This window comes from Anabrus simplex, chromosome 5 (genome assembly GCF_040414725.1).
Source record: "Anabrus simplex isolate iqAnaSimp1 chromosome 5, ASM4041472v1, whole genome shotgun sequence".
NCBI lineage: Eukaryota > Metazoa > Arthropoda > Insecta > Orthoptera > Tettigoniidae > Anabrus > Anabrus simplex.
In genome coordinates this window covers 278,207,897-278,230,643 of record NC_090269.1, presented here as the reverse complement: position 1 = coordinate 278,230,643, position 22,747 = coordinate 278,207,897, and the positions used below count along the sequence as shown (strand labels likewise).

The window sequence follows — 22,747 nt, the reverse complement described above, 5'->3', positions numbered from 1 at the left end:
TCGATCCCTTTTTACAACCTTTTGCGTTTCAGTCATGATGAACCTAAGAAATTCGGGTCCAATGCCCATATGACACCGAAAGGGTTCTTAATTGAGATGGACCAATATTTTTCCGACCACAATGTCCCCGCAGAGAGGCGCCTACGGATAGTTGAAAGATATCTCGCGGACCAGCCGTTGATATGGTTCAAGGCATTTAAATACTGCTTTGACGGATACGAAGAATTCCGGCGTAGGTTTTTAGAGAAATACTGGGGGATCGAGACACAGCAAGGGTTACGTCTCGAGCTGTACTCACGGCGATACTCGGCAACTGGACAAACGAGGTTTTGTGAGTACTTCGTCCATCAGCTTCTTCGCATGAAAGAGTTAGACAGCCCACCTTCCGAGTTAGAGCTGATATCAGCGATCGGGAAGCAACTTCCGCCGGAAGTCCAAAAGATTCTCATCTCTGCCAATGTTAAGACCGCAGTAGAAGCTGAGCACATTTTGCGCCAGTTGGACCAGACAACAAGTGGAGGACATGTGAGACAGAGACACCACGAGACGGTGCACACGATAGACGTGAAATCAGAAGGAGGATCACCGAAACGTCGAAATCAGGGCACGAGTACCGAGGAGAGAAGGGAAACTTACTCAACGTCGAGGGATGGTGATAGAAATCCTCCGAGATGGAGTGAGCCGAGAGATAGACGCCGTGAAGAATGGAATTCCAGGAGTTATGACTACCAAAGACGACCTGAACGGAGAAATAGGTTTAGGTATAGTCAGGTCGACCGTTGTAGAAGGCCATACGGTAGATGGAGAGGAGAGAGTAGACGGTCATGGGATAGACCGAGGAATATGGACAACCAGATACGGGATCGACAGGCGGAATCGAAGAGGTACGTCGAACAACTCCGAAACCAACCCGCAAGAACGGGCAAATGGCAAAGGCCTATCCAAGAGATGGCATCATCTGAGAAAGTCACAGGAGCTGAGAGTATCGAATTTCAAGCTCAAAGGGAACAAGACCGAGGAAACCGGCTGAACCCTCATGCGTCACAATACTTCGCAGGGGGCGGAGCTGTTAAAAAAAAGCAGAACTAGGTAGCGAGGAGATAGTTTCTCCACACATTAGCAACCATCGAGACGATTCAGACTTAGTCATTGTCACGATTGACTCATGGAAAATTCAACCGGAAGATTTGTTAGAGGATCCAAGTCCATGTTGTAAAAAGATTATCCGAGAACTTCCAGTAATTTATATTCGTGTCCAAGAGTTACGCGTACGCTGTCTAATAGACACAGGAGCTAGTGTCAGTGTAGTTTCAAGAACGTTTGTACGTGAAATAAGTCAAAATTCAAAATTCCGACTTTACCCGTTTCCAAGGTGAAGGTGCGAGGCATCATTCCGGATCGCACGGCAGTATGTGACACACAAGTGTATTTGGATTTACAAATAGGCAACGCCACACTCGCACATCCATTTCTGGTCATGGACCGAATGGAATACAACGTTATCCTGGGATCTGACTTTTTACGTGAATATAAGGCAGTCGTCGACATGGATCAAAACCATGTTAAGTTGTACGTAAATATGATTCAAGAGAACGTGAAACTGAATGATAAACCAGAGACCATGGACGGAGAACAGATATGGACGACCCAGTTGTCACAAGATACAGCGGAAGACTACCATGAATTCTTGAATTGGGACGAACAGAAAGTTGAAGAAATTAGAAAACAATTCGACGAGATGGTTGCTAATCTGGAGAAAGTGGAAGAAGCAGAACCGAAGTTTGAGGATATTGTACAGGTCAAATTGAGCGAGGCGAAGATTGATGACGAGAGCAAGTGTAAATTGAAGGAAATTTTGGAAACTTATCGGGATGTTTTTGGATCTCAACCAGGAAAAATTCTAGATTTCAAATATAACATGGTTGTAACTAGTTGGGAACCATTTAAGAAAAACCCCTACCCTGTACCAGAGAAGCACTATCCTAAGGTGCGTGAGATCATCAAGGAGATGGAAGACAATGACATCATTTCAAAGGCTCCAACACCGTTTCTAAATCCATTGGTCATTGTTGCCAAACCAAACGGATCTCTGAGGGTTTGCTTAGACGCCCGAGCAATTAACGAGACCGAGCAATTAACGAGAGACTCGTGCCGGAATACGACCGTGCGCCGAATATCAAGGAGCTCCTAAAGAAATTTCAGCATATGCAGTTCTTTTCCAGTGTAGACTTGCGAGCATCCTACCATCATGTAGAGCTGTCAGCCGAGTCAAAGGTCTTGACTGGTTTTCTGTTTGACCAGCAGACATACGTTTACAATCGTCTCCCGTTCGGACTCAAGAACGCTGGGTCAGCCCTCATCCGAGCACTTGATCGCAACTTAAGTGATAAGGTGAAGAAAATCACAGTCCAATATGTAGACGACATCTTGATAGCTACGCAAACTTTGGAAGAACACATGGAACATTTGCGTCTCGTTTTGGAAGATTTAGGCCGAAACAATTTCAAAATTAACCTTGAAAAATCCCATTTTTGTCAGCGCAGTATCCTCTTTCTAGGGCATGCCACTGATGCCGAGGGTATCTCTCCAAATCCTGTGAAAATCAAGGCGATTCAGAACTTCCCGAAGCCAACCAGAGTGAAGCACGTTCGGCAGTTCTTAGGCTTATGCGGATTCTTTGCGGATCACTGTCCGTCATATACCACCACGGTTGCTCCCTTGCAAGAGCTATTAAAGAAAAACAACCGATGGAAGTGGGATACAGCTTGTGAGGAAGCTTTCCGTAAGACTAAGGATCTGATGAGTAACAGCGTTAAATTAGGATATCCTGATTATAGCCATAAGTTTATAATACAGACGGATGCGTCCATGGTTGGTGTAGGCGCAGTGTTATATCAGGAGAAGGACACTGCGCCACGAATAAATTACTTGGCCTTCATGAGCCGCAAGCTACGCGGACATGAGCAAAATTACACCGTTACCGAATTGGAGATGCTTGCGATCGTAACTGCATTGAATCACTGGCGCAAATACATCTATGGTTTTCCCATTTTGTTACGGACGGATCATCGAGCTTTAACATTTGTACTCAAATCCACCATGGCCTCTGAAAGGGTAAATCGTTGGACCTTATTCGTTCAACAAATTGATCTGGAGATAGAACATTGCGCGGGCAAAGAAAATATCATTGCAGACGCCCTTAGCAGAAATCCTGATCCCGAGGGCGAAGCCATACATCATCTACAGCTAGTTGAGGAAGATCGAGAGACCTTGGATCGACTCAGACAAATTCCTGAAGAACAAGGAAGTTGGCCGGAGACCCGTCGAATGATCCAGTTTCTGCGAAAACAGTTGCAACCAGGAACGCCAGAATATCAAGACGCTGAGAGACATGCGCAAAACTATAACTACATTAATGGGATCTTGTACAAATATGTGGATGATGCGCATACTCGTCTTAGAGTGGTCGTTCCACCCGCTCTCCAGGTTGACTTAATATGGCTGACGCATCACTCCATAGGACACGCTGGTGTAGACAAAGTCATGGCGACGCTTAGAGAAACCTTTACATGGCCGCGAATGAGGAGGATGACTCGTACAGTTTTAATGACTTGTGACATCTGTCAACGTATTAAGCCCAACGCGTACTTACTCAAACAACCACCGAAGCCGTTGATTCCTGAGAAGCCCCGTGAACTGTTTTTATGGACTTCTATGGTCCGCTTCCAAAGGCGACCAGGGGGCTCCAATTCATTTTTGTGTGCATGGACGTCTTCAGCAAATATGTTATGCTGTGTCCAGTACAGAAAGCGAATACGCGTACCGTTGTCAACCAGATAAGGAATAAGATCATTCCCAAGATGGGCAAACCCGATAAACTCTTAACCGATCACGGATCGCAGTTCACTTCAGCCGCGTTCCGTAGAGACATGGAACAGATGGGAATTCAACACCTCATGAGTTCGATTCGACATCCAGAATCGAATCCGTCTGAAAGGATTATGAGGGAGATCGGGAAATTTTGCAGAATTTATTGCCCGAGACAGCATTGGCGGTGGGTAGATGTTGTTCCAACCATCATGGAATGCATAAACTCAACCGTACACGAATCGACAGGGCAGATTCCTAGCGTCGTGCACTTCAACGAACATCCCGAGAGACCATGGAAAGATGTCGTGCCATGTCCAGAAGATCCTAGACCATCAGTAGAGTTGAGGGTGAGAGATACGTTGGAATCTCTGAAGAAACAGGCGGAGAAGCGGTTACGACGATTGCGACGCAAACGATTCCACAGACCTCTACGTGTGGGAGAACTTGTATTGGTCAAACGTCCCGCAACTTCGGATCCACCACGGAAATTTTACCACAAATTTGCAGAGCTGTATATTGGGCCTTATCGAATAATTCAAAATTTAGAAAATAACGCGTACAAGGTACAATCCATGGATGGAACAACTGAGGCTATCTATAACGCCTCAAATCTAAAACTATACCATGTGCCAGGACAATTACCGGAGGAGAATCCAAACGATCCAGATGACCTAGAAGATGAAGGACAGCCTCCAGAAGAAGACGAGGACGACGACGGATTGGACGTCGCGGATGAGGAGGATCCTGAAGAAGAGATGGATGGAGTAAACTACATGGAACTGGAAGATCAACATGGGATGGATGATAACACTGGCGAGTCGGGAGATGAAGATTGTCTAGCATGCACGGAAAGACGAGATATCATGACCCAAGAATACTTGCATATCCTTATGTCCAGATACATTCTAAGACAAGAAAATGCCATCCTACGATACACTCACTTTTAATGATACGAGAACCATGTGATTGGTAAGAAAAATCCCTACCCGTGATTTTTCTTATTTTAAGCAGGGGAGGGATGTGACCGTTCACAACGTCACCTATAGTATGTCATGATATCCAGGAGATGAAATATGCCGTTTTCCGCGTCATTCTACGATAAAAACTGCCCAAGTCAGAATTTTTCTGCCCGCTCCAGGACTCGAGTTGCAATATCCAGAGTCGCGCGACCCAGCTCTAGTTGCTGGTAATTAGCAGCAAGGCGGTGCAAGAGCGCTTGTACTCGAAACTCTCTCACTCCCACCACGAGCGAGATGAAACCATACGTGTTATCACGTGACAAAGAATCTAGGTCACTAACTGAGCCCAGAGAGTAGGTCCAACGTGAAAACTAACATTATACCATGTTTTCCTCGCTCATCCACCACTACCAACTTATCGCGTTCAGCTGTTTTATTTCTGTTAATTTTTATAAATCGCAAAATACCCACTGGATAATTAAGCGCAAACATTCATTTGAATCAGGGAATTTTACGCATAATTATGAGACCGAGAAGTGCTCTACTTAACTGACAGAGAGATAACTGCGCTGTAAACAAGGGCGCGTCTTAATGACTAACAGATGTTGGACTCTAACCGTGCCAGGGAACACAAGGAATCCCCTGTGCTCGTCATCATTCACCGCCAAAAATTAAAGGACGCTTTTAAGATCGCTTCAGAACCTACGAAGTTATTTTAATAACAGTCACTCAGTGGAGATGGGAATACAAGAGCTACATTTTGATATCCTGTTCGTTACTGTACGTTGCGTATTAACGGACCAATGTGTGAGAAAGGATTGCATTTTTTCCCCCACCCTCAGCATTCGGGTCTCTAGCGTAGCGCGCCTATATATTCATGAGCTGAGAAGGAGACACCAACCAGTGCGTTCTTATTGTAATGCCAGTACGGTAGTATTTGGTCGTGGCTTGTGAGTGAGTCGTTTGTGAAGAAATAATCTTGTAATTTGAGTAGTGTAATACAGTGATTCATTAAATTCTGTGAGTATGTGGAAATAATCACCCTCTGAGTGAGATGTTAGTGTGTACAGTGTGCCGCAAATTAATAAATAGGAACGGTACGAAACCGTAATAACTGATACCCGTGTGTAGAAAAGGTCGTACATCAAGCCTCCTATGTGTCTAAGTTAATACGGCTCAGTTAACATATATAGTGACGTACTTAGCGAAGTGGGTGGAGCGTACGTGCTTGATATCAGTATGAATTACCAAGAAAGTCAGTGAACAGCTCAGTTAGACCTAATTGAGGACAGCGCCACGTTAAAATAACCCGCAGTACAGTTGAGAGCTCGACTTACGGCTAAGTGCATTAGAACAGGCCTGAACTAGTGTCATGAATATGAGAATGCTAATACATTAGTGGCCTAACCACTGTCGTTTCTAGGGAAACTAGTGAAATTTCTGGGCCTATAATCGCTGCCTACGAGAAGAATAGATAAATGAGAAGGGATTAATGTCGGGCTTCTGGGACATTACCGACATTAGGTTGGAATGCTCGTGCTATTGAGCAAATCCAACCATATGTTCAAATTGTGGTGTGTGATAAACTAACGTATTCACTTGAGATAATTTCCCCTCATTTACATGTCTACGTGAACGCCGGAGTGAACGCCGACGCCCATCTGAATGCCAGAATTTTGCCTGCATATTAGAGAGAACCAGACGCCTAGCTGTCTTCGCCTGGTGTAGCAGAGAACGTCGAGAACGTCATACCAGATCAAGCCGTCATGTTCGTGACCTGCCAGGAAGTCATCATGGGTCTTCACATCACCGATGACGTGATGCAAGCAGTCTAAAATCCATGGAGTGCCTCCCTGTAAAGCTGTGAACGTGGTATCCAGAAGGCTGAGTACATTTCCAAGTATTTATATCTTTGAAGGTCGTGTCCCATTGTAAATATGTAAATTTTTCACTTAGATATAACGTAGACTGCAAGCACGCCATTTCAGAGGGATAATAATTATAATTTCATTTTTATTTGGGTCTTTTATGGAATACTTTCTTCATGGTAACATCGTTGTGTAAATAATGTCCTGATATATGTGTTGATAAAAATCCTAATGAAATGGGCGTGTTTGTCATACTGCATATTTGGCAACGTATAACTTAAAGTACTGTTGTAACGCGACTTTCAAGGGATTGGGAGTGTAAATTGCCTATTTCAGTTCATACGATACTAGCAAACTTATATCATAATTTGATGCAAATTGAATATATTAATTTTCGACAAACAAACAGAATTACAGCTGGGTATGCCTATGTTGAATAGATTTGTGTGTACAGTGATTAGTGTAAATGTAAAGTGAAATAATTAGAGAGAAAACGCCTCTCTAAGTCTGAGGTACCGGTAGTGTAATAGTTCGAGAGGGAGCGCCTTCGTAATTTTGAATATTTAAACGTATAATGAAGTGTAGAAAGGACTACCGAACATTTAAACGTTAAGATCACCCAAGTTAATATATGTAAGGTGTTTGTATGGCATACCCATGTAAATAATGTGTTTCACTAGTATAAGTAAAAATTTATTATACAAGATATTGTCTCTCTTCTCATTAGTAATGAAATAGTATTCCTCTCATAATTAACTTTCCCCCCCTACTATAGAGACTATTACTAAAGGACTTACCGCCCCATCGGACAGTCCACAGACCCGAAAATGCGATACCGACTCGGCTAGCGAACTATTCCAGTAGGGGAAGGTGAGGCTTCGACAAACCGGGCTGAGTTCGAAGCTCACCGATGGTGCTCCATTCTAACGTCATATTTATGAACAATGGTAACTGGTTTATGTACAGATGCCTTGGAAAGGTTACAGTATCTCATGAAAAGGTTAGGGAAAGGTATGATTGTGGACGGAGACCCACCACTTTGAATGTAGGTGACCAGGTGATGGTCAAGAACTTTGTTCCCGCGGGCAAGCTTGCCCCCAGATTTCATGGGCCTTGTATCATTCTCGATTTTCTTACGCCAGTTACGTTGTTAGTAAGCAATCCAGCCACCGAGAGGATATTTAGGGTTCACCTGTCACAGGTGAAACCGGTGTAATTTCTGTGTTAACTTGCTTCATATTATTTTGAAAGGAATATGAAGGTTATATTTTTTTTGGAGTTTCACTTTTAAGGCTTTCTGCCCCTTCTATAATATTTTGTTTTATATGTAAGCATTTGTGCGAAACCTCCCCCGATTTGTTAAACTGCCATCCTGTCCTTGCCTCGTCCATTACTACGCTCCCGTCTCCTGCTCCAATACACACTGTGGCTGAATTATATTAAATGCCATGGACATCTGCACGCCGCTGACCCCTCAACCTCTTCACCAAGCCTGTGCCCTCAAAAAGATGCTGGTCCAACACAATTCTGCCGCCTAGCTTTAATGTTTCAGTGCCCCCGCAGCCGCGCGGCGCCGTGCAGCAACTGGGGCAGAGGACGGGCCCCCTCTTCTCCAGCGAGTACGTCAGGTGCACGGCGAGCCGGAGCTCTCCTCCCGGCCGAGGCTGATGCGCGGCGCACGACCTGCTACTTGCCCGCAGCCTGTATATGTTCACCGCGGGCGCGGCGTGTTTCAACACCTCTGCTCCCCTCATAGTGCGGGCGAGCGGTATCTCAGGGTACTTGAGGGGTCCGAGCGGCCTCCTTTTGGACGCAAGCTGCAACGGCCGGTCTGGCCATTCAACTTAATCAACATCAACTACATGGACAGTTACGATAAGCAATGACTACACTTGGGAATTCAACAGCAATATTTGGCGGCAATTGCAAAATTTTTTCTTCACCTCTAAGTATTAAAAGTTTATCTTCAGAAATTCAACTTCTACAAATATAAAGACTTTACTTCACCTGCAACAACAAAATTTTGAAACTGAATCAAACCAAATTAAGAAAATCTTATAAATGCTTCTGCAATCAATCTTCATATCCACAGCATAACTTGGACCTTGTTTCAAACAGATTTCATGTGTCACCTCTGGAGGTACTTTTGGGGGGGGAGGTCTGTACCGGGCGGTACACCTCCACGCCGCTAATTTAAAATTTGCGCCTGTTGAAACTCCTCTGCTGGAGGAAGTCTGAACTTTATCTACGCTATTAATTCTCTACTTTCTCAGAAGATGTCACCACGTGGAAAATTTTGAGTTTTCGAACTGTGTCATTTTTGATGTGGTTTTGTTTCACTTGAAGTAAGAAGTATGAACTTTCTCTTCTAGAGGACACTACTGAAGATCAACAATAGTGCACCCTAGTGCGAAGTCAAAGAACTATTTTGTTGGAGAAATTTTTATTTCAAATGTTTGTCTTCGCAAATTTTTTTTTGTCATTGTTTAAGTTGGCTGTATACCCCTCTCTTTCCCCTTGTTTTGCATTTAACCAATCCCGAATTTCTGTTATTAATTTCTGACCAATCATAGGTATCTTCCCCCAACTTGAATATGTTGCTGTATCCTACCCAATAAAAAGTTTGTGGGAGGGTGTTCTTATTCCCCTAACGCCTAGAACCTTCCGCGAGAGGATATAAACTGCTGATTTTAGGGTCTCCGGGCCACTTCTGTTCCATCTTTCAGTGTATTAAGTACATTGCAGGAGGCGGAAAGCGCCTCTTTCCTCGGCAGCGGTCAGCAACAAGGTAATGGCCGATTAATAACTTCTTTCTTTGCTAGCTCAGCAGTTTAACTCTCGGGGCGGGTTCTAAGCGTTCCACCATGTAACCTTTTCCTAAATGTAACTACTCCTTTCATATATTCTCTTTTAAAGCTACATACTGGGATAGAGAGTGCTAACCCTCTCGAGCTCCCACTCATATTGTTTTGAGGTGAACTTATTTTTCTCAACCTATTCTTCGTTAATGTAAAACAAATTGTTCTCTTCTTAAGTCACCTCTTTAGTATGGGATTAGCCCTTGTATTAACGGCCTAGTGCCAAGTAGGTCTTAATCAAAGTGTATTAGGAGTGCAAGTTCGCCTCCTCTCAAATTGTTATTTTAGAGGTCATTTAATTAACCTCCTTTGCATTTAATAGACCTCAGTAGATTGGGTATTTTACCCCTGTGTTTATGTCCGTTGAGGACAACTTGAAGGTGGAGTTTGGTGTGGCCTGGGAGAGGCTTAAATTTGAGAGCGAGTGGCTCTTTTGAAAATTGAGTGTTGTATGCCTCGTGGAGGCTTTTCAGTGTAATTTGGAGCTAGGGCTCCTAGGCATGAATGGGGTTTTCTGCCCCTCTGTTGAAACTTGTGTTTGGAGGTAAAACTGCGCTGATTGCCCAAGCATTGTGTTTTTAGGGCTCGAAGCCCAAATTCTGTAAATATTGTAACTACCCTTTGACTTGCTACTTTGTACCTGCCATGCTTGTTATTTCTTTGTTTTTGAAAAGAAAATATAACCTGGTTAAATTTTAATTAATTTTACTTTAGTAGCTTGAGACCCGTTCACCACCCCGCACCTTCTTTCACGCATAACTACCACAAAAACACGGTAACAATAATAATAATAATAATAATAATAATAATAATAATAATAATAATAATGCGGTGACTTGGAAATACGACTCTTCATCAAGCTCCTGATTTAATGCATTTTTAGCAGTTTATTATTTCACTTAATTTTACTTAATGTACAACCTACTAAGCATATTACTCATAACTTTGTGGCTGATACATTACTCTGGATAAAAGAGATTTAAAATTATTATACATTTATAGTGGCTGTTTAGAGTGAAGATTTGTTTACATTTGGTTGCTATGGTAAGTATTTGATACTTTACAAATTGTATTACTTCAAATATAATTTTTTTTAAATGATCACTCATTAAATGTGAAGATTTTAAATGGAACTTTGAAATATGTATTAATCCTCAATGATGCTGCTGTTCTGTTTAATTCTGTGATGACAAAAATCTTGTAGATGGATTTCAAGGTTAAGTTATGAATCAGGTTAACTAACAGTGAAGGTATGTAAATATTTGCAATGCCAGGTGATATTGCTCATGGAGGTCCCTTAGATACCAGCATTATTCCTATAGCGTACCCTGCAACTTGCAACCCAAAATTCACAAGAGTGATAATGAAGATGAAGATGAAGATGAACATTCAAAAGAATCCTGAGCACTCATTGGTATCACCTTAGCAAAAATTGATATCCCCCAACTATGGCTACTACGAGTAATAGTGTAGAACAGACTAGTGATACACATACTGAATTTGACAATGTACAACAATCTCAGTCTACATCTATGAATGTTGTAAAATGTCGTTTATATAACAAAGAATTTAAAAGGAGGGGTTTACACACACTCGTAAGATTGTTTCATAATGATGTTTGCAATGATTCGAGAGCAAGCGGCGCTTTAATGAAGATACTCAATTTGTATTTACATATACTGATGAAATTGAACATTTTGGTGCACTTTGCACCACCCAAAGTACCTACTCTAACAAAATCTTTTGAGTCTATTAAACAAAATACTTGCCATGTTTGTGGAAAATCTTTTGTTGGCGTAAACCATCACGTTAGTCGATTTCATCATCCTTAGGAATGCAGAGAAAAATTGCTATCAAAATACCAATCCAAAGATGCTAAATCAGGAGAAGGCAGTGGAATGACGAGGAAAAATCTACCTAGAGTTGTCTCACAAAGAGGAGACCAATGATTTTCACATAGGCTTAAAAAAATGGTCAGAAGAATTCAATACGGTAATATAACTAATGTGGAAATTTTCTTCTTCTTCTTCTTCTTCTTCTTCTTCTTCTTCTTCTTCTTCTTCTTCTTCTTCTTCTTCTTCTTCAACAACAACAGCAACAACAACAACAAACGTTATTGTTTTTATGTCCCACTAACTACTTTTTTGGTTTTTACAGACATAGAGAGATTCTGGAATTTTGTCCTGCAAGAGTCCTTTTATGTGTCAGTAAATCTACCGACATGAGACTGATGTGTTTGAGCACCTTCATTTACCACCAGGATTGAACCTACCAACTTGGGCTCAGAAAGCCAGCTCCTTTAACCGTCTGAGCCACTCAGCCCGGCAACATCAGAACTGAAACATTTGTTCAATTTCTTGCAAATGCACTTGATATGCTTCCTGGACCTATCCTGCAGCAAGGCATTACAAATTAAGAAAAGTACCTGCAGACCAAAACAAAATGATTTTGAATCATCAACTAATTCCTCAAGAAAGGGCAAGAAGGAAAGACAGATTAGAGGAGAGAAGTACGAATATGAAAAAGCACAGTATCTCTTTTATAATCAGAGGAGGAAAGTTTGTTAGATGTTACTGAAGGTGAACGTGTATGCCTGTACAAATCATTCAAACTTCATCATTCATTCAGTAAAAAATTTTGTACCACTATTCATAGTGTTAAGGAAAATTATCCAGCACCAGATTCAGATCCCTCTAATGACAGTGAGCATTGAAGAAGTAATGAATGCTATGACCAAAATGGCCATAGATACAGCACCTGGTCCTGGCGAGATTCTTATGAGGGTTGTTGAATATGCATGAGTAGCCAGTATAATTGCTAAAATATTAACTATAATGTCGGCAGAGTCATAGGTTCCTGAAAGTTTCAAGGTTGCTCATAGAGTTTTAATTCATAAGTGTGGAGATATGAATGATATAAATGAATAGCGATCATAGGCAATAACTATATGTTAACTACTAAGAAGAATCCTTGAAAAAGTATTAGATAAATGGGTGAAAGATGTCATTTCCTTTAATCCAAATTAAAGAGGTTTCAGTAGACTTTCTAGAGCATGTATTAATAATTCAATCATTAGTTCAGTTTTGGAGAAAGTAAAATGAGAAGATAGTAATGCAGCAATATTATTCATTAAATTATGAAAACATATAATATTAATTGTAATCATGTTTGTTACTTACTGGAAGCATCCTGTTTATCACCAAAATTAAGAAGATTCATTATAAATGTACAATCTGTAAACAGTACTAGAATACGGATAATTAAGATTGTAACGAAACAACTTCGTCTACAGAGGGGCCTTCTTCAGGATGCATCACTTTCTCCAACAAGTTTTAATATGTGTATCGATTTCATAATTCTGTATTTAAAACATCAGTTACGGAGCCCTTTGGATTGTACCTAAAACTGACAATTTCTCCATTATATGCTTTGCAGATTGTATTGAACTGACAGCAGAAGATCAAGAATCTGTTGAGGAACTGGGACTAACTGAAAATATTGAATTGGAAGTCAATGAATCGAAGTGTTCCAGCATTATCTATACTTTTACTAATATATAAAAGAGACTGTGAGTTTGTGTCTATGTAATGGGTAATCTCAGAAACTACTGGACTGATTTTGAAATTTCTTTCACTATTTGAAAGACATCATCATTCCAGTAACATAGGCTATGTATCATTCCAGAATATCAAAGGGTTCCCATGAGAACCATGATTTGGGCCCGTTGACACATTAGCATAGGCTAATACAGGCATAATATTGAATTTGTCATATAAGGATGAGACAAAGCTCATTTTAAGCCTCTCGACACAAAGAACAAAACTCATATGTTTCAAGGCCCTAAAGCCAACTGTCTTCGAGATATTGGCAACACATTATCGGAAGAAGAAATTACCATCCGCACCCAGGCAAAGTCAGATCAAGGGCTCTAGAATACAGGTCTGGTATTTGAAATAGGCATGTGTGTGAGTGTAGGCAAGGCCAAGGAGAGGTTTTAAACTCATAGCTAGAGTTAATCTGCGAGATCAATATTGTTTCTGGATCAACATTTCCATACTTGTATTAGCATAATAGTCAATAGCACCAAAGTGCTTCCACTATTTACGAGAGATTTTGTTTAAATATTTTAAAACTCATAGATAGAGCTAATCTGTCAAGATACTCTTATGGTTACTGGATCCACATTTCCATACTCTTATCATGATAATGATTGTGAATAGCACTGAAGTGTTACTTTGCTACTGGCAAGAGATTTTCTTTAGGCCTAAATATTTTAAACTTGTAGACAGCGTTAATCTTCCAAAATACTTATTGTTCCTGGATCCAAATTTCCATATCGGTACTCTTTTTACCATAATGATTGTGAATAGTACCAATGCGTTGCTTTCGCTATTTAGAAAGCTGACAAATAGAAGGAATTTTCTCAAGAAAACTTGGTCTTAGCCTAGGCCGTTGTCCTCTTCATGTAATATCAAATACCATGCTACATCAATCATCATCACAGCCGAATTAACTTCAGTATAATTTATAAATTCCTTGCGTAGAAGTACGGTAATGCACATAAATTTATATGTAGGAGCTTTATTGTATATTGTCATAGTTCATTGCCTTTATAGAAGAAGCCAGCAGTTGTCTGACTTACAGCAATACGATCAGGTATTCTTCTGCATGAAGATGTCTCCTTTACAGCAATATGATCAGAGGTGTTTCTATGTTCTATCACGGCTTCATACTGCTCATTTAACTAACTTCTATTTGACATACAGTACACATTAATGTATGAAAAGGAGTTTTATTCTGTGTTATTGCAGTTTGTTGCCTCAGCCTGTTTTGATCTTCTTCTCTCTGTTAGATCATTTCTACTTTAATTATTTCCATATGGACCTGTGACACACCATTTAGAAGTCTGTACAATATTGTTTGACAAGATATGTAGTATTTTATAAGGCGACAGGCTGCAGAAAATGTGGAGCCTTTGTAATCGTTAGACCGAATGAAGCCGAGGTGTGCAGCTAGTAATACTGATAAACAATATCTTAATGAAATAGATCTCTGTAGGCATATCAGAGAAAATAACGATCAAAAGCATTGGCATTGGTGAAACAACTAAATATTTGGGAGTAGATTTTTCTGACAGTCACCCTAAATTATAGGTAATAAAGTTATTAATAACCTAAAAGATAAACTGGAAAAGTTAATCACCACTTCACTTCTGAAAGCTGATCAAAAATTAAAAATACTGGACAACCATAGCCTACTTGGGCAACACTTGTGTATCCATTACAGAACGACCGCTTGGTCAGTTGCCAAAAGGATTCTGTAATAATGTGGACCAGGTGTTAGAGGGCACTCAAAGAGATTCTTTCACTTTTTGTTGATGTTCCGGATGTCATGATTTATTCACCTACAAAATGCAAAGGTTTAGCATTAATTGAGGCCCAATGGGAAGCATTTATTCAACATCTAAATGTGGTAAACATCCTGGAAAAATCTAATAGGCCTAAGGTACAAGCAGGAGAGATACAAATACTTTCATAATTTGAACTTTACTGAGGGATGAACAACAACAAATAGCAAAGCTATCTGGGGAAAGGCTCAGAAATGAGGAGTTTAAAAATTGGGGCTCCCTTCATAAAAAAAGGTAAAGGAATTGCCCTTTTTCCACAGCACTCTCAAGCCTTTCAATGTTATGATGGACTGCAAGCATCAAAATGATGGCATATGTGGCTCCAGTAAAAAGCTTGTATGGCCGAAGCCAGGAGAACAATCATTACAAGCGTACCTGCAGTGAGATTGAAACTTTGGGACATGTTTTTGACTACTGTCCATTCGGCTTATTTGTTAGGAATACTCACCATCATACAATTCGCGGCCTTATTGTAAAAGAAAATGGGTGGAGGTAGGCCTATATGAAGAAGTGAACTGCTTAGCTGAAGGTGGTAACACAAGAAGAGTAGGCTAGATATTCTAGCCATTGATGAACAGAGAGATCATTCAATACTATACCAAATAATATGGCTAGAATCAAGTGAAATGAAGAAATACCATGTAAACTCCCCCACCGTTTAGGGATTGTTAGGTGGGCACAAGAGGTACTATACCGGGGATTGATGGCTGAGTTGTGGAATAGATTTGCTCTGAAGGAAGCCACGACTGCCAAGGCGGCTGTGCGTGAATCCATGCTTCTTTTGAGAAACCATTTGTACTCCTTACATACTGGTACATAACAATATGAACCAAGTGGCTGCGTTAAACTGAGCACTACCAAGGCTATCAGTGAAGCCCAAACCTCAAATGCGAACGATGTAAAGCACATTATAATGTAAGCATCTGACACATTGTCCCATTTACAAACCGTGAAAGCAATGAGAAAAACGTCCCACGTATTTCTGAGAACAAGGCTTTAGAGACTGATATTGCAGCCCAGACTCTTGTCCCTCTCCCCTCGACTCACCTCACGCGGCATGCTGCTGTATGCCTGATAGGCGCGGGGACTGAGGGAATAGGTGTGCTAGGCTTCGGTCCGTCAGATCGCCACTGCTAACTATCAACCATGTGTATATACTTCCTCACCTCATACTTCTGACTTAATCATATAGATAACAGAGTGCTGGTATTTCACTGCCATTTACTTCTACATCCTTGTAGGAAGACACTGCAAGGCTGCTGTTATAGGAGTAATATAGTTTTATTTTTATAGGTAGATCTGCTAAAATGAAATACAATCTTTCAGGTATAGCATTCTCTTTTGTTGGCTGAAATCGAACCCATGATCATGGGTTGGACATCACCACTGATCTCCCCAGGATGCTAATTAACCAGTGAATGATGGGTACGACCGCTGTAAAATTCAGCATTTTTATTTAGTGATAACAACAACAACAACAATAATAATAATAATAATAATAATAATAATAATAATAATAATAATAATAATAATAATAATAATAATAATAATAATAATAATGGTGCATGGCATCTGTATTGGCTATGTGGAGAGCTATTGAGAATAAAATGAATGGCGAAGACATCATAAAACACCCAGCTCCCAAGCCAGGGGAATTAACAGTATGACGGTGTTGATTCTGAAAATTGAACCGGGACCATCACACCAAATGCAAGCATTCTATCCATTTAGCCACAAAGTCAGATTTCAAATTGCTAAACCTAGGGCTACATCTCGACTGATCAGGTGATGAGTATTGGCAGTGGTAGAGGCCAGGGCAGTAGCTTGTGAAGCAGCCTTGACAACACAGCAGACCTGTCCATTGGCTGCAGCTGAAAACGCTGAAGATTTGACGTTCACTAAACCAACTATCATAAAGGGGTAACCTAAGTCTAGTGGTTGCCCACATCTTGATCCCAGCATACGCCACTGACAAGCTCTGCATTTGGGAGACGCATGGGTTTTCTGTGGTGACCCCATCTTCACTTCCTGCAAATGCCAGGACATGAGAAATGATATAATGGATGCAGAAATTTTCTCACGGCACTAGAGTGTGTATCGTAGAGATAGGATTCGGCTGATGACCTAACAGACAGACAGGATAGGAATGGTGGGAGGGGGAGTGTTCATTCTGGTGAAGGAAGAATTTGTAAGCTACGAAAAAGTTAAAGATGAGACACATGAAATTCTAGGTGTAAGGCTCATTTCTAAAGATAATAGGCAACTTGATATATTTGGAGTGTACAGATCGGGAAAGGGTAGCACTGATGAGGATTCAGAATTATTTGATAGGATAGTCAGCTATGTGGGAAACGACATGGAAAGAAATGTGATTGTAGTGGGAGATCTGAATTTGCCAGATGTCAATTGGGAAGGAAATGCGAACGACAGGAAGCATGATCAACAAATGGCAAATAAGTTAATATGGGAAGGACAGCTGATTCAGAAAGTGATGGAACCAACCAGAGGGAAAAATATCCTGGATGTGGTGCTGATAAAACCAGATGAGCTCTATAGGGAAACTGAAGTAACAGATGGTATAGTGATCATGAAGCTGTTTTTGTGGTAGTTAAAAATAAATGTGATTGAAGGGAAGGTCTTAAAAATAGGACTGTTAGGCAGTACCATATGGCTGATAAAGCAGGCATGAGGCAGTTTCTAAAAAGTAACTATGATTGGTGGAAAACGGTACATAAAAATGTAAACAGACTCTGGGATGGGTTTAAAGAAATTGTTGAGGAATGCGAAAACAGGTTTGTACCTTTAAGAGTGGTAAGGAATGGTAAAGACCCACCTTATATAATAGAGAAATAAAGAGACTAAGAAGGAGGTGCAGACTGGAAAGAAATAGAGTTAGAAATGGCTGTGGAAGTAAGGAGAAATTGAAGGAACTTACTAGAAAATTGAATCTAGCAAACAAGGCAGCTAAGGATAACATGATGGCAAGCATAATTGGCAGTCATACAAATTTTAGTGAAAAATGGAAGGGTATGTATAGGTATTTTAAGGCAGAAACAGGTTCCAAGAAGGACATTCCAGGAATAATTAATGAACAAGGGGAGCGTGTATGTGAGGATCTTCAAAAGGCAGAAGTATTCAGTCAGCAGTATGTAAAGATTGTTGATGGTTATGAATTTCATGTTTTTGGTCCGTATTGAACTGAGAATAATATATAAGTAATAATAATAATAACGTAAATGTTTCCACCTTTTCAATATTGAACAAGACATGGACATCCTCGTATTAGCAAACAAGGGCCCTTTACTGAACATAATGGAAAATTACTACATACACCTAGACCAATACTTTAATGCCAGTCACAATCTCAATGAAATCTCAGAGAAACCCATCATACTCTTCGATCTATTTATCACTTTCCTCAGAAACAATAATGCAGCCAACCTAAACTCAATCCTAAATTTAATCAAAGGTACTTTTCCAAGACAATTACACTTTCTCCCGCACCCTTCAGCCCCACCTTAAGCCCTCTTCCTAAGCCATATTTCATTTCAATACAAGAACTTACTGATTTCCATGATTATAATTTTTACAACACCCCATTTATACTTTATTCTTTGTTAAAAACCTCTTAGTATGTATATTCCTTGTATTATTAACTATTACCATAACATCTCATTTCACTTGTTATTCTTTAAAATAATATTGTCTTAGGATTTCGCCACAAATGATCTTTGCTCCAATATGGCTGATGATGACCCCTAGATGGGTCGAAACTAGTACCGTTTAATTTTGTCATTTTGTGAATATATTGTATTGAAAAGGTGGAAACATTTACGTTATTATTATTATTACTTATATATTAAAGATTGTTGGTTACAAGGATAATGTCGAGATAGAGGAGGAGACTAAGGTCAAAGAAGTAATAAAATTTACATGTGATAACAATGACATTTACAATAAGATACAAAAGTTGAAAACTAGAAAAGCGGCTGGAATTGATCAGATTTCTGGGGATATACTAAAGACAATGGGTTGGAATATAGTACCATATCTGAAGTACTTATTTGATTATTGTTTGACCGAAGGAGCTATACCAGATGAACGGAGAGTTGCTATAGTAGCCCCTGTGTATAAAGGAAAGGGTGATAGACATAAAGCTGAAAATTACAGGCCAGTAAGTTTGACATGCATTGTATGTAAGCTTTGGGAAGGCATTCTTTCTGATTATATTAGACATGTTTGTGAAATTAATAACTGGTTCGATAGAAGGCAATTCGGTTTCAGGAAAGGTTATTCCACTGAAGCTCAACTTGTAGGATTCCAGCAAGATATAGCAGATATCTTGGATTCTGGAGGTCAAATGGACTGTATCGTGATTGACCTGTCTAAAGCATTTGATAGGGTGGATCATGGGAGACTACTGGCAAAAATGAGTGTAGTTGGACTAGACAAAAGAGTGACTGAATGGGTTGCTATATTTCTAGAAAATAGATCTCAGAGAATTAGGGTAGGTGAAGCTTTATCTGACCCTGTAATAATTAAGAGGGGAATTCCTCAAGGCAGTATTATCGGACCTTTATGTTTTCTTATATATATAAATGATATGAGTAAAGGAGTGGAATCAGAGGTAAGGCTTTTTGCAGATGATGTTATTCTCTATAGAGTGATAAATAAGTTACAAGATTGTGAGCAACTGCAACGTGACATCGAAAATGTTGTGAGATGGACAGCAGGCAATGGTATGTTGATAAACGGGGTTAAAAGTCAGGTTGTGAGTTTCACAAATAGGAAAAGTCCTCTCAGTTTTAATTACTGTGTTGATGCTGTGAAAGTTCCTTTTGGGGGTAATTGTAAGTATCTAGGTGTTAATATAAGGAAAGATCTTCATTGGGGTAATCACATAAATGGGATTGTAAATAAAGGGTACAGATCTCTGCACATGGTTGTGAGGGTGTTTAGGGGTTGTAGTAAGGATGTAAAGGAGAGTGCATATAAGTCTCTGGTAAGACCCCTACTAGAGTATGGTTCCAGTGTATGGGACCCTCACCAGGATTACCTGATTCAAGAACTGGAAAAAATCCAAAGAAAAGCAGCTCGATTTGTTCTGGGTGATTTCCGACAAAAGAGTAGCGTTACAAAAATGTTGCAATGTTTGGGATGGGAAGAATTGAGAGAAAGAAGGAGAGCTGCTCGACTAAGTTGTATGTTCCGAGCTGTCAGCGGAGAGATGGCGTGGAATTACATTAGTAGACGAATAAGTTTGAATGGCATTTATAAAAGTAGGAAAGATCACAATATGAAGATAAAGTTGGAATTCAAGAGGACAAACTGGGGCAAATATTCATTTATAGGAACGGGAGTTAGGGATTGGAATAACTTACCAAGGGAGATGTTCAATAAATTTCCAATTTCTTTGAAATCATTTAGGAAAAGGCTAGGAAAGCAACAGATAGGGAATCTGCCACCTGGGCGACTGCCCTAAATGCAGATCAGTATTGATTGATTGATTGATTGATTGATTGATTGAAGATTGTTCCTATTCATAGGCCACAGCCCATTCCTTCCAGCTGCGTACCCAATTTCATTCACTACCATTCATTTCATCTTCATTAGCTCAACTGAGGTTGGCGTCAGGAAGGGCATCCAGCCGCAAAATACACCATATAAATTTTTCTCTCTTCACCCCAACGCCGTATCGAGAAACAGAACCAGGGGGTAGACATACTCTGATACACATAGGCCTACATATGACAATACTGTGTTTTATGGCAAACCCGTTGAGGTTCAGTTTCCTGAAGATTCGAAACATCTATAACAACACTATGGTATTCTAGTACATTTGTGCTAACTTGTACAGTTCGTCTTAAAAGCAATATAACCAAGCATAAAAGGTAGGACATTACGCAATCACAGAATGAAAAATATATGCAATGAAATAACTTAGCTATTAGCTAATCAAAAGTGTTATTGGACGAGAATATTGCATAGATGTGGATATGAATAGACTTTAATGTTTACCTCATACCATATTGCAGAATATGACGGTGATCGTACAGGTTCACGGATGAAAACCAATGATAATTGTACCGGTATATCAACACGTTCTTCTACATTGATTGGAGACCTTTGAACTGAGAAATGAAACTTCTGAGTTTCGAGTGTTCACGTTTATTCAAAACTCCGATAATATTCATTTTCCGATTTCTAAACATGCATATATTAAAATGAATAGATAGTAACGCAAAATGAACACAAGAGACTTAAAAATAAGAAACTAATAAGATGAATTTTATTAATAATAATAATAATCACAATGACGTGTGGCTTCCGCAGATATCTGGTGTAAGTCTTTCGAGTTGATGCCCTTTAGGCGACCTGCACCCCTGTGATGATGGGAGAAGAATTCTAATGTTGAAGACGGCACAAACACTCAACCTCCAAGGCGGAAGAGTTAACCATTGTAAGTTAAAATTACCGACCCGGCCAGAGATCGAACACGGGACTCCTTGAACCAAACGCCAATACGCTACGGAGGTGGACAAATTATTGACTGAAAATGACAAAATAATGACAGTAAATTAAAAAAATATCTGAATATAAAAATGGCAAATAGTGACGAAAGAATTGACTTAATAAATAGGCCTACATATTTTTATAATATGACAGCTATAATCATGATTTATAGATTTATATTCTATGATACACCAGTTAAATGATGAAGAATCATCAAAATTCGAACCCTGCTTATAATGCTCGCCAAGTCTAGAGTTCACTGTGCGTGTGCGATACAATAATAGAACACTTTACAAAGAAAAACTTTTTAAATACGGTACTAAATACATTCAAGACAATTTCAAGACTTACTGTTACAGCACATTGAGAAGAAGGTGCAGCAGAACCTGGAGTTAGTATCGATGCACGTAGTACACTGATCCTCAGTGACCATACCTTGTGACAGTGAAGCTGAAGAACTCTTCGCTGGCGCTATTACAGCCACTAAGACCCACATGCTTACCAACAAGACGAGGAACTTACCCATGGTGACTTATACTGGTGATTTCCACTTACACTCGCTATTTAAAGGGAACAACTGTTTCGAGAATTCCTAAAATTGTAATAGGTAACAGAGTCACATTCCCAGGTAAATGCGAAGAATACTGATTAGGTTTACTATTCACAAGTGCCTAGACCGCGATAAAATGGCATTGGCTTGTTGGTGATAAAGTACAATGTCAAGAGATATCCTTGAATGACAAAGAATAATACTATCTACCACCTACCAAGGAGGGCTTTTAAGTCAGGTTTCCTGGAGGTCTTACTCAATAAACAATTATCACCACTACCATCGAAACAGGAAAAATTAAGCGGAAAAATACTTATCACGTAAAGGGAACTGGAAAGCGAAGAACTCCAAATATAAATTGCTCTGAGGAAACATGTTATGTTCTGTAGATTGTACTTTTATCTTGCACCTTCGACACACACCAATCTCCATTTCACTTCACTTCACTATCGTAAGCACATTTAAAATTGTCCATATTTCGCACAAACTGATCAGAAAAAGTTATAGTAGCTTTCTTTCTTTTTTTCTTTCTTCCTCTTTTACGTTGCCCGGTACTCAGAAAGATAATAGCAAGTGCTTTTAACGAATACGAAGCGATCAATTTGTCCCTGCTCCTAAGATTTGGTTTGAAGGTAGGCTATTCTTTCTTCCCGGTCTAGAAAGCCAAGAATAGCGGTCGAGAGGATTCGTGCTGACCACACGACAACTCGTAATCTGCAGGC

At 40.0% G+C, this 22,747-nt stretch overlaps 1 long non-coding RNA gene across 1 annotated transcript in view; it reads right to left on the bottom strand.

The window, feature by feature from the left end:
- Window positions 1-21,973, bottom strand: part of LOC136874836 (uncharacterized) — a 53,949-nt gene extending 31,976 nt beyond the window's left edge. The window contains exon 1 of the long non-coding RNA XR_010860308.2: window positions 21,827-21,973. This is a non-coding gene — a long non-coding RNA (uncharacterized lncRNA). The remainder of the gene's footprint in view (window positions 1-21,826) is intronic.
- Window positions 21,974-22,747: the final 774 nt, after the last annotated feature.